Source organism: Camelus ferus, chromosome 6 (assembly GCF_009834535.1).
Source record: "Camelus ferus isolate YT-003-E chromosome 6, BCGSAC_Cfer_1.0, whole genome shotgun sequence".
Classification (NCBI taxonomy): Eukaryota; Metazoa; Chordata; class Mammalia; order Artiodactyla; family Camelidae; genus Camelus; species Camelus ferus.
Window position 1 is genome coordinate 4,906,529 of NC_045701.1, and position 12,481 is coordinate 4,919,009.

Genomic DNA, 12,481 nt, shown 5'->3' on the forward strand with positions numbered 1-12,481 from the left:
TCAGATTGTCCCTGGCTGAGCCCAGGCACACAGAAGACCACTCCTCTCTGCATCTAAGTCCTGTGCCCTCCCTCTTATGATGACATGACAGAGGATCCTGTGCAACTTCACATCTTCCCTCAGGTCCCAGGTGTATAAACAAGGCAGCTTCAGGGATAAGGAGGCAAGTGAGAGAGCCTCTAGCGAAGGGTGGCCCCGAGGTGCAAGATAACAGAACCAGCCCTATTTCCACCCTTCTCTTTGGCACCACCCTACAAGGCAGGACTGAAAAATTTCCAGTCTTGCTTACACTAAAACAAGCATGTTTGGGGTCCAAACACCCATCTGGCTATCTTCTTGCCCCTGTTGTTTACAGGACAGCAGGAAGGCTGCAGGGTGCCAGCCTTCAGCACATTGTCCACCTTCCTTTCACCCAATAACTCTCGGGCCTGATTTATCCCTTGCAAACTCTCAGGCCTTTGGAGGAGTGGTGGGTAGGAAGGCAGAAACCATCTCTTCAGGTTTGGAACCTATTCCTTGATTTCATCAGTCAGGCTTTCAAGAGTGTAAGAGTATGTGTGGCTTTCAACCTTGAAGGTTTCAAGCTGGGGAGGTTTAAAAATCTTGATGCTGGGGTCCCATCCCTAGAGATCTGTGGTGGGCTAGGATTTTGAAGGTTTCCCAGGCATTCGCATGAACAGCCAGGGCTGCAAACTGCCGCACTAAAGCCGAGATTGTGAATGGATCCTCCTGCCCCACCTCCATAAGTCAGGTACTTCTATCCACTCTGTCCTATGTAGGGAGGTTTCGCTCACCCAAAGAGCTTAAAACAATAAAGGATAAATGCTGGGTGTTGGAAAGACTGTGAAACTCTAACTTAAGAACAACAGTAGTTCCAGAGGGAAAAACAGGAACAAACAGAACAAAAGCAACAATTAGAGTAAAATGTAATATTGTAGAGAATTAAAAACCTGAGAAATCACAAGATGAAATCCCCACCATACTTTGGAGAGTATTAATGAAAATATCTCCAGATGTACCCTAGTGATATTTTGGCTTTGGTTTTTTTCTTTTGATAGGAATAGCTTTTTTTTTTTTTTAAGAATAAAAATTTCAGTGCCAAGGGATAGCAGAGTTCTTAAAAAGAAATAGAAGTTCAAATTGGCTTCAGACTTCTTCCTATAAAACACCACCACCAGAATACACTGAAGAATTACTAGAGTTTTAAGACTATTTAATTTTAATTTTTATTTATTTTTTCTGGGGGGAGGTAATTAGGCTTATTTATTTGTTTTTTGGAGGAGGTGCTGGGGATTGAACCTAGGACCTTGTGCATGCTAAGCATGTGCTCTACCACTTGAGCTATAGCCTCTCCCCCTAAGAGGACTATTTAACAACTCAAAATTCTATGCCCAGTAAGTAAATTCCTGTTGGAAATATGTTTCCAAAATTAAATGAAAAGACTGAAGGAAAAAAATGTGTGAATGCCACGCCACATAAATCAAGCCGTGGGTATGAAACGTGGGCTGGAAGGAGGCGGGTACATTTCTCGGCTCCACCACTTGCTGTCAGAGAAACAGCACGCGGAGGGGGTCATGGGCACAGAACTTCTGGCCCTGCATCCCGCCTCCACCGCTAATTTAGTTCAAGGGGACACACTGCCAAGCCTTCCTAAGCCTCCGTTTCCTGACCTGTGAAATGGGGCTGGGGGTGCAGGGCTGGGAGGAGGACGCACTTGCATGACACTGAGCATGCGCGTCTCCCTAGGGTTTGCATCCTGGGCGCCTGGCTTGCCTCGCATGAGCCCTTGCTCTGAGGGGGCGTGAGGCCGTGACGCATGCCCAGTGCTTCCCACAGGCCCTGCCGAGGGTCAGGGGCTCAGTACACGTTCCTTAGGAGCAGGAGGTGGGTCTGCAACTCATCTCTTAACTCAGCCAACTCCCCAACCAATTAAATTCCAGTCCTTTCTATTTAATTCAAGTTATCCCAATTCAACATCCCCACAACACCCTCCCGCCAATCCCTGTGCCTTTCCAAACTGGTCAAAGCAACTTAATTTTATAGAGCTCAGTTCATCTAACATCCTTCTACTCGTAAGCTGGCGTTTCATTTTATTGCGGGAGGGGTTATGAGGGTAACTTATTTATTATATACATATATATTTTTAATGGAACCCAGGACCTCGTGCATGCTAAGCACGCACTGTAGCCCTGAGCTATTCCCCACTCCCCCGAGTTGTTTAACAAAAACTCAGGATGCCCAGTTAAATTTGAATTTTAGATATTCAAGCAATCGTTTTAGTACAAGTATGTCTCCTGCTATATTCAAATTTAAGTTTGAAGTAAGTTTGGAATATTTTAAAATAAAAATTCAAATTGAAGCTTACCGTATTTTATCTGGCGACCCTACTCACTCGTTTCCGCTCAGGCACAGTTGGGCTCTGTGCCCTCTGGTGCTTTTTCTTTCCCACCTGACAGCGCTCACGTTGTAAGACAAACTGTAAGTCCTCCCCGGCAGACTGGGAGCAACCAGGAGATGTGTGCCGAATCTCGCTTTATTTCAATGACTTAGCATAGTTGCTGGTACTGTTTGTGGAAGGTGGGAAGGGAATTTGAGAGAGAGGGAAGGAAAAAGGAAGGAAAGAAAGAAGGGAGGAGGGGGGAAGGGGAAAGGAAAGTTCTAGTTCTCAGCTAATAATCTGATTTAGTGCCTGAAAATGGATAAGCAAAAATGACTCCCTCTCATGTGCTTACTTAACGCTTTGTATTTTCAAGGATTAACATGTGTCCACTGTTTTAACATTATTATTAACATATATAAAAGTGGTTTACACATGGGGGGAGGGTATAGCTCAGTGAAAGAGTGTGTGCATAGCATGCACAAGGTCCTGAGTTCAATCCCCAGTACTTCCACCAAAAATAAATAAAAAACTATTTACCACCCCACAAAATTTTTTTTAAAATAACTAAATAAAATAAATGAAACCTAATTACCTCTCCCTCCAAAAACAAAAAAAAATTTTATTGTTTACATATATATTATTTAATCTTTGCATCAAGACTCTAGGGGAGGGGTTCTTTTTAACCCAGGCAGCAGACTCAGTGCATACCCACTCACCACTGATTCCAGTAGTCTCCCATCGGCCTCCTTCTGCTTGTGACTGTTGCAGTCCTGCTCTGTTCTCCGCCTTTCCCGAGACTCAGAGAGGGCGGCCCGGTTCCGAGCTCCGGGAGTGGGTCATGCGGGGCCCAAGCCCACCGCGGTGGGCCATTCACTCCCTTTGCCCATCTCCCACTTCCGGCCCCTGGCACGATTCTAACTGATGGAAGACAGGAGAGGGGCTGCTGGGGGACGCTGAGGAATGGTTCCCCCCGCTCTTCACAGAGCTGCTGTTCCGCCCTTCTGTTGCTGGACCTGAGCTGTGTCTGAGGACGAGGTCTGGAGGTGGAGCAGTTATCCTGAGCAGAGACAGCTGGAGCGGAAAGATGGAAGGAACCTGGGCCCTGACAACAGCGCTGAGCCAATAAAGCCAAGCCTGACCCTCCTCCCTCTTGCTCCTTGTTGTGTTAGAATAAGCCTCCTTATTGTTTCAGCTGTTTCGAGTTGGGTGTTCTGTTCTTTGCTTCTGAAAACATTCTGATTGACACACTCCCTCTTGTAGGTAAGAACAAATTGAAGCCTAAGGAGGCAAATGACTTGCCCTGGGTTGCAGAGCAGGCAAACTTCAGAGGGGCCCAGGCCCAGGTGCTTCTGATTCCAGGTTGGAGGTTGTCTTTACTGTGTCTCGGGCCCCCTTGTCAACCACGGTCCTCGTCCGGGTCTGCCACCGTGACTCAGTCCTGCTACTGAGCTGTCTCTTTGGGTTAAGATACTGAAGACCTTCATAAAAATGCAACTACATTTGTACTTTACTTCTCAATGTATATGCAATGTAGTGGAATGCTCTTTTTTTACCCCAGGGAGGGAAAAATTAATCCATTTATATTTTACCAGCGTGTTACCACATGGACACGCCTGCTCACACAGCTGACTTTACTTACAGCAAAAGGAGGATTTTTCTTTCAAAAATACAATAAAAAATAATAAAATAATGCCATTTGCAGCAACATGGATGAACCTGGAAAATGTCATTCGAAGTGAAGTAAGCCAGAAAGAGAAAGAAAAATACCATATGATATTAGTTATATGTAGAATCTTAAAAAAAAAAAAAAGACAAGCAAACTTATTTACAAAACAGAAACAGATTCACAGACATAGAAAACAAACTTATGGTTACCGGGGGTGGGAGGAGGGTGGGAAGTGATAAATTGGGAGTTCGAGATTTACAGATACAAACTAATATATATAAAATAGATAAACAGTAAGTTAATACTGTTTAGCACAGGGAACCATATTCAGTATCTTATAGTAACTTATGGTGAAGAAGAATATGAGAATGAATATATGTATGTTCCTATGTGACTAAAGAACTCTGCTGTACACCAGAAATTGACACAACATTGTAAACTGACTGTACTTCAATAAAAATATATTATAAAAAAAGAACTGTAGGTAAGGAAAGCAATAAAACCTTGAAACTGCAAAAAAATACATTTTCTCAAGAGGGATAAAACATTTTAAAAGCACGTATTTTCATATAACATAGAAATTATAAATAATTGATTTGTTTTTAAGTCACGAGGCATGGGGCTGGTCAGCAAGAGATCTGAGTGCTTTTAAATTTGCTTTCCAGCCTCCTAATTTGTTCCTCATCTTTCCAATAAACTGTATATCTATCAAGACACAAAGATTTCATTCTCTCTGCTAAGAATATAAAGCACTTAACCTGAAAAATCAATTTTTTCTAATTAAAAATAGTGATGTCAGGGATTGTGAATGTAATCAATGCCACTGATGTACACTTAAAATGGTAAATTTCATGTTGTATATATTTTGCCACAATTTAAATAATTATGAAAAGCCGTAAATACCTTAAAAAATTTTTTTTAGATTTTTTTTATTGAGTTATAGTCATTTTACAATGTTGTGTCAAATTCCAGTGTAGAGCACAATTTTTCAGTTATACATGAACATATATATATTCATTGTCACATCTTTTTTTGCTGTGAGCTACCATAAGATCTATATTTCCCTGTGCTATACAGTATAATCTTGTTTATCTATTCTACATTTTGAAATACCAGTCTGTCCCTTCCCACTCCTGCCCCCTTGGCAACCACAAGTCTGTATTCTATGTCTATGAGTCTGTTTCTGTTTTGTATTTATGTTTTGTTTTGTTTTGTTTTAGATTCCACATATGAGCGATCTCATATGGTATTTTTCTTTCTCTTTCTGGCTTACTTCCCTTAGAATGTCATTCTCCAGAAACATCCATGTTGCTGCAAATGGTGTTATGTTTTCGGTTTTTGTGGGTGAATAGTATTCCATTGTATAAATATACCACTTCTTCTTTATCCAGTCATCTGTTGATGGACATTTAGGCTGTTTCCATGTCTTGGCTATTGTAAATAGTGCTGCTATGAACATTGGGGTGCAGGTGTCTTTTTGAAGTGGGGTTCCTTCTGTATATATGCCCAGGAGCGGGATTCCTGGGTCATATGGTAAGTCTGTTCCTAGTCTTTTGAGGAATCTCCATACTGTTTTCCACAGTGGCTGCACCAAACTGCATTCCCACCAGCAGTGTAGGAGGGTTCCCCTTTCTCCACAGCCTCTCCAGCATTTGTCATTTGTGGACTTTTGAATGATGGTCATTCTGGCTGGTGTGAGGTGATACCTCATCGTAGTTTTGATTTGCATTTCTCTGATAATTAGTGATATTGAGCATCTTTTCATGTGCCTGTTGATCATTTATATGTCTTCCTTGGAGAATTGCTTGTTTAGGTCTTCTGCCCATTTTTCGATTGGGTTGTTTTTTCTTATTAAGTCGTATGAGCTGCTTATATATTCTGGAGGTCAAGCTTTTGTCGGTTTCATTTGCAAAAATTTTCTCCCATTCCATAGATTATTGTTTTCTTTTACTTACAGTTTCCTTTGCTGTGCAGAAGCTTGTAAGTTTAATTAGGTCCCATTTGTTTATTCTTACTTTTATTTCTATTGCTTGGGTAGACTGTTCTAGGAGAACATTTTTGAGATGTATGTCAGATAATGTTTTGCCTATATTTTCTTCTAGGAGGTTTATTGTATCTTGTCTTATGTTTAAATCTTTGATCCACTTTGAGTTTATTTTTGTGTATGGTGTAAGGGAGTGTTCTAGCTTCATTATTTCCATTAACAAAATACCTTTTCCTATTTCCATTTAAGTTTCTGAAAAGGTGCTCTGATGGTTAAATAATTTCAAATGCATTAGTAAAAGGGACCCATGTATGATCAGTCCTTTCCAAATATTAATGAGAGTTACATACATGGCTTTTATAATGGCTATTTGGGGTATTGCTTTATTTTTACATAATTCAAACCTAAAGTAAATTGTGAGCATTTTATATATTGTTTAAATTACATGACAACATGGACGCACAAAGAGGGGAAATTCAGACAGTCTAAAGTAAGCATATGGCATCAGGAGAAAATCCACTGTATAAAATAAACACAACTTTGCAGTCACTACAGAAATGCAACCACTTTAAGACAACCAGAGTTCAGCCTCTATCTGTTTCACGACCAATCACAGAAATTCCCGTAAAAATGCGAAGGCACCTCACAAGTGAAGAATTTGTGCACTATGGTCATGTGTTCAACATTTTTAACTAATCAAAATATACGAAGGCATAGTTTAAAAGTGGAAATACATGAGCTTAAAATTATTTTAAAAATACGCAACATCAACATCCACAAATGTGCAATTTTGCAGCAAACTCACGTTTTCTCTCTCAGAGGGCCCAGAGTCACCCTCCCCCAGCTCCACGGCACCCACAGTTTGTTCCTGGCTGTGCCCTTTCCCGGCCCTGCTCTTCCAGGCTTGGGGACATGAGAGGGAAATGGTCTTGTCCCACGACTAACTGTGGCGGGTAGGAAGCCCTCCTTGGTGCTCTGGTTGCTGATCTCCAGGGTGGCCAGGGGACCCTCGCCCCTGAGCCACCTCATTGTCAGGAGGTTGTGAATGGGTGGGTGGGGGCCCCGTCAAGCCCCAGTGGGGCAGGGATCAAGCAGTCCCCTTGACGTTGGCTGGTCCAGGAGGGACCAGACCCCATCTTTTCAGCTGCCTTATTCCGTCCCCCATGGGAAGCGCCCCATTGCCATCAGGCTATCCCAGCCTCTTTACCTTTGAGGCCACAGCTCTGGAGCCTCTGTCCAGCTGTACTTTTCAAGAACTGTGACTAGAGGAGGTGGCCTTGGCCTCTTTTCTCTCTCTCTCACCTTAAGGCCCAAGTCTCCCCTCCACTTCCTCCCAGCTCTGGTCAGGCCAGCGAGCTCTGCAGCTCTACAAGAGATCGTCTTGGGGTCATCATCTTGGTTCTCCCACCGCCAGCTTTAAGACATGGGACCAATCAAGTGACCCCCTTGCAATGGGAGGAGATGGCATAAAATGATCTCACTTTACATAAAGGGCACACCCCTCAAAAAATTAACCATCAACCCCACCCCAATGTATCTTGCAGAGACCAGGGATGGAGTGATGGGGTTCAAGGGGGAGAAATGGGGTGCTGGTTCTGCAGAAATGATGTTTTGTCTTTCAGAAAGTTTTTACAGGGGTCAGGTTCTCCCCCCCCCCCCCAGCCAGGTGGAGCTGCTCTAAAAATGTGAAGTTTCCAGCTGTGGGCTCTCATACACAATTCTGGAAAAGAGCAAAGATCCCACTGTCATGATATATTGTTAAAATACAGTAAGGCATAGACTTCTGTTGCCTTAATGGGGGCACTCAGAGTCTTTAGTCTTTCAAAATATTGTCTCATTACGATAAAGGCTATTGCAATGAACTATATATTTTAAAAGTTTCCACTTCTAATATGTTTTTGAAATCACAGGGTGCACATCAACTTCCCAGAACAAAAATTTCCATGGGGTTTTATTTATAAAACCAATAATTAAAAGTAGATACATTCTATGGGTAGCTGTTTTAACATAGTAACATAGAGCATATTTTCATTTCTATTGACTTATAAGCCCTGCTAAATAATTGTGACGTCTGAGCAAATCTGCCAGGTCTATAAAACAATGCTTACTATTTTTATTTTCACTTTCGCCTTCCTTTTAATTTTCATTTTCAGAGAAGAAAAAATTTGGGGGGGAAGAGCTTCACCCAGGAACTACTGCCATGCACCTGTGTTTCCTGGGCATCCAGTGTTCCTCAGCTCTGCAGTGACACAGGCCAATAATTCAGTAACCTTTATGCTTTTAGAAACAGTAACCAAGTTTCAGGCTAAAAGTATTTTCCCTGGTCCTTCACAGCTCACCATGAAAATTATTTGGCTCTTTCTAAAACTACACCTGTAATTCCTCTCCTTTCTTCTTTTTACTTGTTATTTTAAAAAATCAGATCTACAGAAAAGTTCCAAAGCTATTACAACAAACGCTTGTATACCCATCAATGTGACTCATTAGCTTTCAACATTTTTGAAAACTTTTTAAAAAGTTTTTTAAACTATTTTAAAATCACTTTTTTCCTTCTAGTTTTATTGATATATAACTGACATATGGCACTGTGTATTTTGGGGGGGAGGTAATTATGTTTTATTTGTTTATTTTTGATGGAGGTACTGGGGATTGAACCCAGGACCTCGTGCCTGCTGAGCACGTGCTCTACCCCTGAGCTGGACCACCTCTGCCCGTGCTGTTAACGTTTTACCGCTCTCTCTCTCTCTCTCTGTCTGCACACACATATATACAGACACACATACGTGCTTCTTTCTTCTGAATCATCTGACAGTAAGTTGCAGATATCACAACTTTACTGAATACTTCCGCATGTAACTTACAAGCACAAGGATATTCTCATACAGAACAACAAAGCAATGATCAAATTCAGGAAATGTAACATTAATACGTGGGGCCAGGTGCCCAGGGACAGAAAGGCTTCTGCCCTCCTCTAGTCTCTCCTGGGCGGGGCCTCTGGCATTAACACCTTACACTCACCGTGCTCACCTCCCTGAGCTGGGCTGGAGGACAGAGGCCCGATCGTGGAAATAACAGAGCATCCTTTGCTGCCTCCTGGGTTCCCACCTCTGGTAAACCTGAGAGCCTGTCCTGCTCTAAAACTTTCCAACCTTCCCTATAGCCAAAAAATTCATCCCCACCCCCGCCATTTTCCCATGTGCGCCATTCTTTGGAAATAGGGGGAAGAGGATTTGGACTCAAGCTCTGGTTCCCTGACCTGTGTGACCACTGAGCAAGTTCGTGTTCTGGGCCTTAGTCTCCTCATCCTTAAAATGCAGGAATCGTCTTTCTCTTTGGTTGGGGAGGGGGAGGTATTTAAGTCTCTTTCTTTATTTTTTAGTGGAGGTACTGGGGATTGTACCCAGGACCTCGTGCATGCTAAACACACACTCTACCACTGAGCTATACCTTCCCCCGGGAATCATCTTTAATATCATAAAATAAATTAAAATGAAAGCGTTTTGTGAACCATCATACCTCTATAAAAATGTAAGGGGGCACTATTACTATAAATGACATCCTCTGAGGTATTAATAACTCAGTAATGAGTTAATGCTCCCACATTATCAGGGCAGCCTGATGAGCTGGGAATCACTCTGAAGCCAGAGAGAGCCAGTCTGCCATTAATTACTGGTGCTGACCTTGGGCAAGGTCACTTAGCCTCTCTGGGTCTCAATTTCTTCATCTGTAAAATGGGATCCCAAGACCTACCTTGTAGTTTGTTGCTGGGTGTCTGCTGAGCCACCGGGCTTGCTGGACTAACGAGGGCTGGAGAGGGAGGAGGGAGGGAGTGAGGGCTGAGCATTGAGATAAGAGGTTATGAGAGAGTGAATTTCAATCTTGGCTGTACTTGGAGCCAGTAACATGGAGAGCTTGTTAAAAATCCAATGCCCAGGCTGCACCCCACGCCAGTGAGTGAGACCGGGCATCACTATTGTTAAATCTCCCCAGGTGATTCCAATGCTAAGTGAGCTAATCAACCTAACTCCTGCTGTCCTTTCTCTTTTTCTCTGGGACCATGACCCAAGAGAGCAGCTAACAGTGGGCAACACTAGATCTGGGGGAAAGGAGCTTCAGAATGGGTGAGCCTTTCAGGTCCCCTCAAACACAACAAGCAGCTATGCACTGGGGCTATTTCCTGACTGCATTATGGTTGAACTTGTTAAGTGACATCACTTGAAAGCTAAAAAAGTCCTGCTTGCCACACAATGCTGATGCCTTCCTCCCTCACCACCCGTCCCCAAACACAAAGGATTATTTTTATTTTTAAAAACGCTCCTGAATGATAGTTTTATACCCAAATGATGTTGAAGCTGCCTGTTGAAAAACATCAACAATGTACTTAAATATATAATAAGCACATTATGTGTTTAACCTGGGGTTAACCAGAGACTTGTCATCCTGACCACATGTTGTGCTGTCAGGAGACCACATGGGTCCCCCGCCCCACTGCCTCATGCTGGGCTGGTCCCTGGCCCACATTTGAATAATTTGGGCTTGGGAATGACAATGAAGCATTGTGTTTATGTTGTTAGCATGTTTTTATGGACTGGCTATCATTTAGTGCCTCTACCCTTAAAGATGGGGGGCGGTGTCCCCTTGCTTTGTCAAAGGGTGGCAGGAAGAGCCAGAAAAAGATGCAGGAGTCTTGGCTACTAGGGTCCCTCTGTCTTCCCTTGAGCAGATGTCTTTGCTTTCTGGAGAGCTTTCCTTTTCCCAGGTAGATGCCTGGTTCCACCTGCAATGAGGCCGGCTAGGTAGGGCGTGCAGTAACAGCGCAGGTGGTTCTCACACTGTCTAGGTGACAACACCCAGAGGTGCTGGTGCTCCTTCGGCGACTGTGCATTGATCACCTACTATGCGCTTTGTGTGCATCGTTGTATCTAATCAGCCCTACACCCCGTGGGGTGGGTATTATCCCTACTTAGTTTCCAATGATAAAGCCAAGGCTCAGAGAGGTGAAGTAAGTTGCCCTAAGTAACACAGCTAGTAAGTGGCAAGATGAAGATCGGAGAGCAGGGCTGCCGACAGACTCCGCTCTCAACATGAAACCGCACTGTTCCACGGGGCCCAAGTTATCAGCCCCACCACCTCCTCTGGCTTCCAGAAAAGTGAGGATTCATGAGCAAGTCTTGCGTCTCCACAAAACAATCAAGCCGAGAGGTAGTCCTCGCAGAAGTCCCACCCTCCTTCCAGAATGATTTCCTCTTACCTCCATGACCACCGCCACACAGGTGTGACCATAATTGCACAGCAGGCTGCAAAGAAAGCTTTTCTCTCACTCTGGCACCAGGGTCCTGTGCCCAGCCATTCCTGGAAACTCATTGTGTGGACACATCTGGAACATACCACAGGCTATCAACGCTTGTCTCCAGCTTTCACACTCCATGTGGCCACTCTGCTTTTGTGCCCATCCATTCCTGGTCCCCCTGGTCAGCAGAGGCCAGAGTTGTAATGAGTTTAGCTTAAAATCTAGTCTTGATTTGAAAAGTTTAGGCTCACAGTATCTTATATTCACAGAATTTTAAAGCTGGAAAGGATGTTAAAAATGATCCATTTAAACAGAATAGAGAGCCCAGAAATAAACTCAAACACTTATGGTCAATTAATTTTGACAGAGGAGGTAAGAATATATAATGGAGAAAAGACAGTCTCTTCAGCAAGTGGTGTTGGGAAAGCTGGGCAGCCACGTGTAAATCAATGAAGTTCAAACACTCCCTCACACCATACAAAAAAATAAACTCAACATGGCTTAAAGACTTAAACATAAGACATGATACCATAAAACTCCCAAAATGAAAAGACAACCTATGGGCTGGGAGGAAATATTTGCAAATGATGTGACCAGCAAGAACTTAATTTCCAAAATATACAAACAGCTCATATAGCTCAATAACAAAACAAACAAACAAAAACCCTAACCCAATCAAAAAATGGGCAGAAGACCTAAATAGACATTTCTCCAAAGAAGACATACAGATGGCCAACAGGCACATGAAAAGATGCTCAGTGTTGCTAATTTTTAGGGAAATGCAAATCAAAACTTCAATGAGGTATCTCCTCACCCTGGTCAGAATGACCATCATCAAAAAGTCTACAAATAATAAGTGCTGGAGAGGGTGTGGAGAAAAGGGAGCCCTCCTACACTGTTGGTGGGAATGTAAACTGGTGCAGCCACTATGGAGATTCCTTAAAAAAACTAAAATTAGACTTACCATATGATCCAGCAATCCCACTCCTGGGCATATATCTGGAAAAGACAAAAACTCTAATTCAAAAAGATATATGCACCCCAATGTTCATAGCAGCACTATTTACAATAGCCAAGACTTGAAAGCCACCTAAGTGTCCATCAACAGATGAATAAATAAAGAATACACACACACACACACACACACACACACACACACAG

The 12,481-nt window shown here is 43.0% G+C and overlaps 1 protein-coding gene across 1 annotated transcript in view; it reads right to left on the reverse strand.

The window, feature by feature from the left end:
- The window catches only part of APH1B (aph-1 homolog B, gamma-secretase subunit), a 202,761-nt gene that overhangs the window by 42,784 nt on the left and 147,496 nt on the right, over positions 1-12,481 (reverse strand). The window contains exons 9-10 of the transcript XR_004320375.1: positions 12,285-12,319; positions 11,282-11,498 (exon numbers count right to left, since the gene is read on the reverse strand). The gene's annotated coding sequence lies outside the window, so the exon portion shown is untranslated. The remainder of the gene's footprint in view (positions 1-11,281; positions 11,499-12,284; positions 12,320-12,481) is intronic.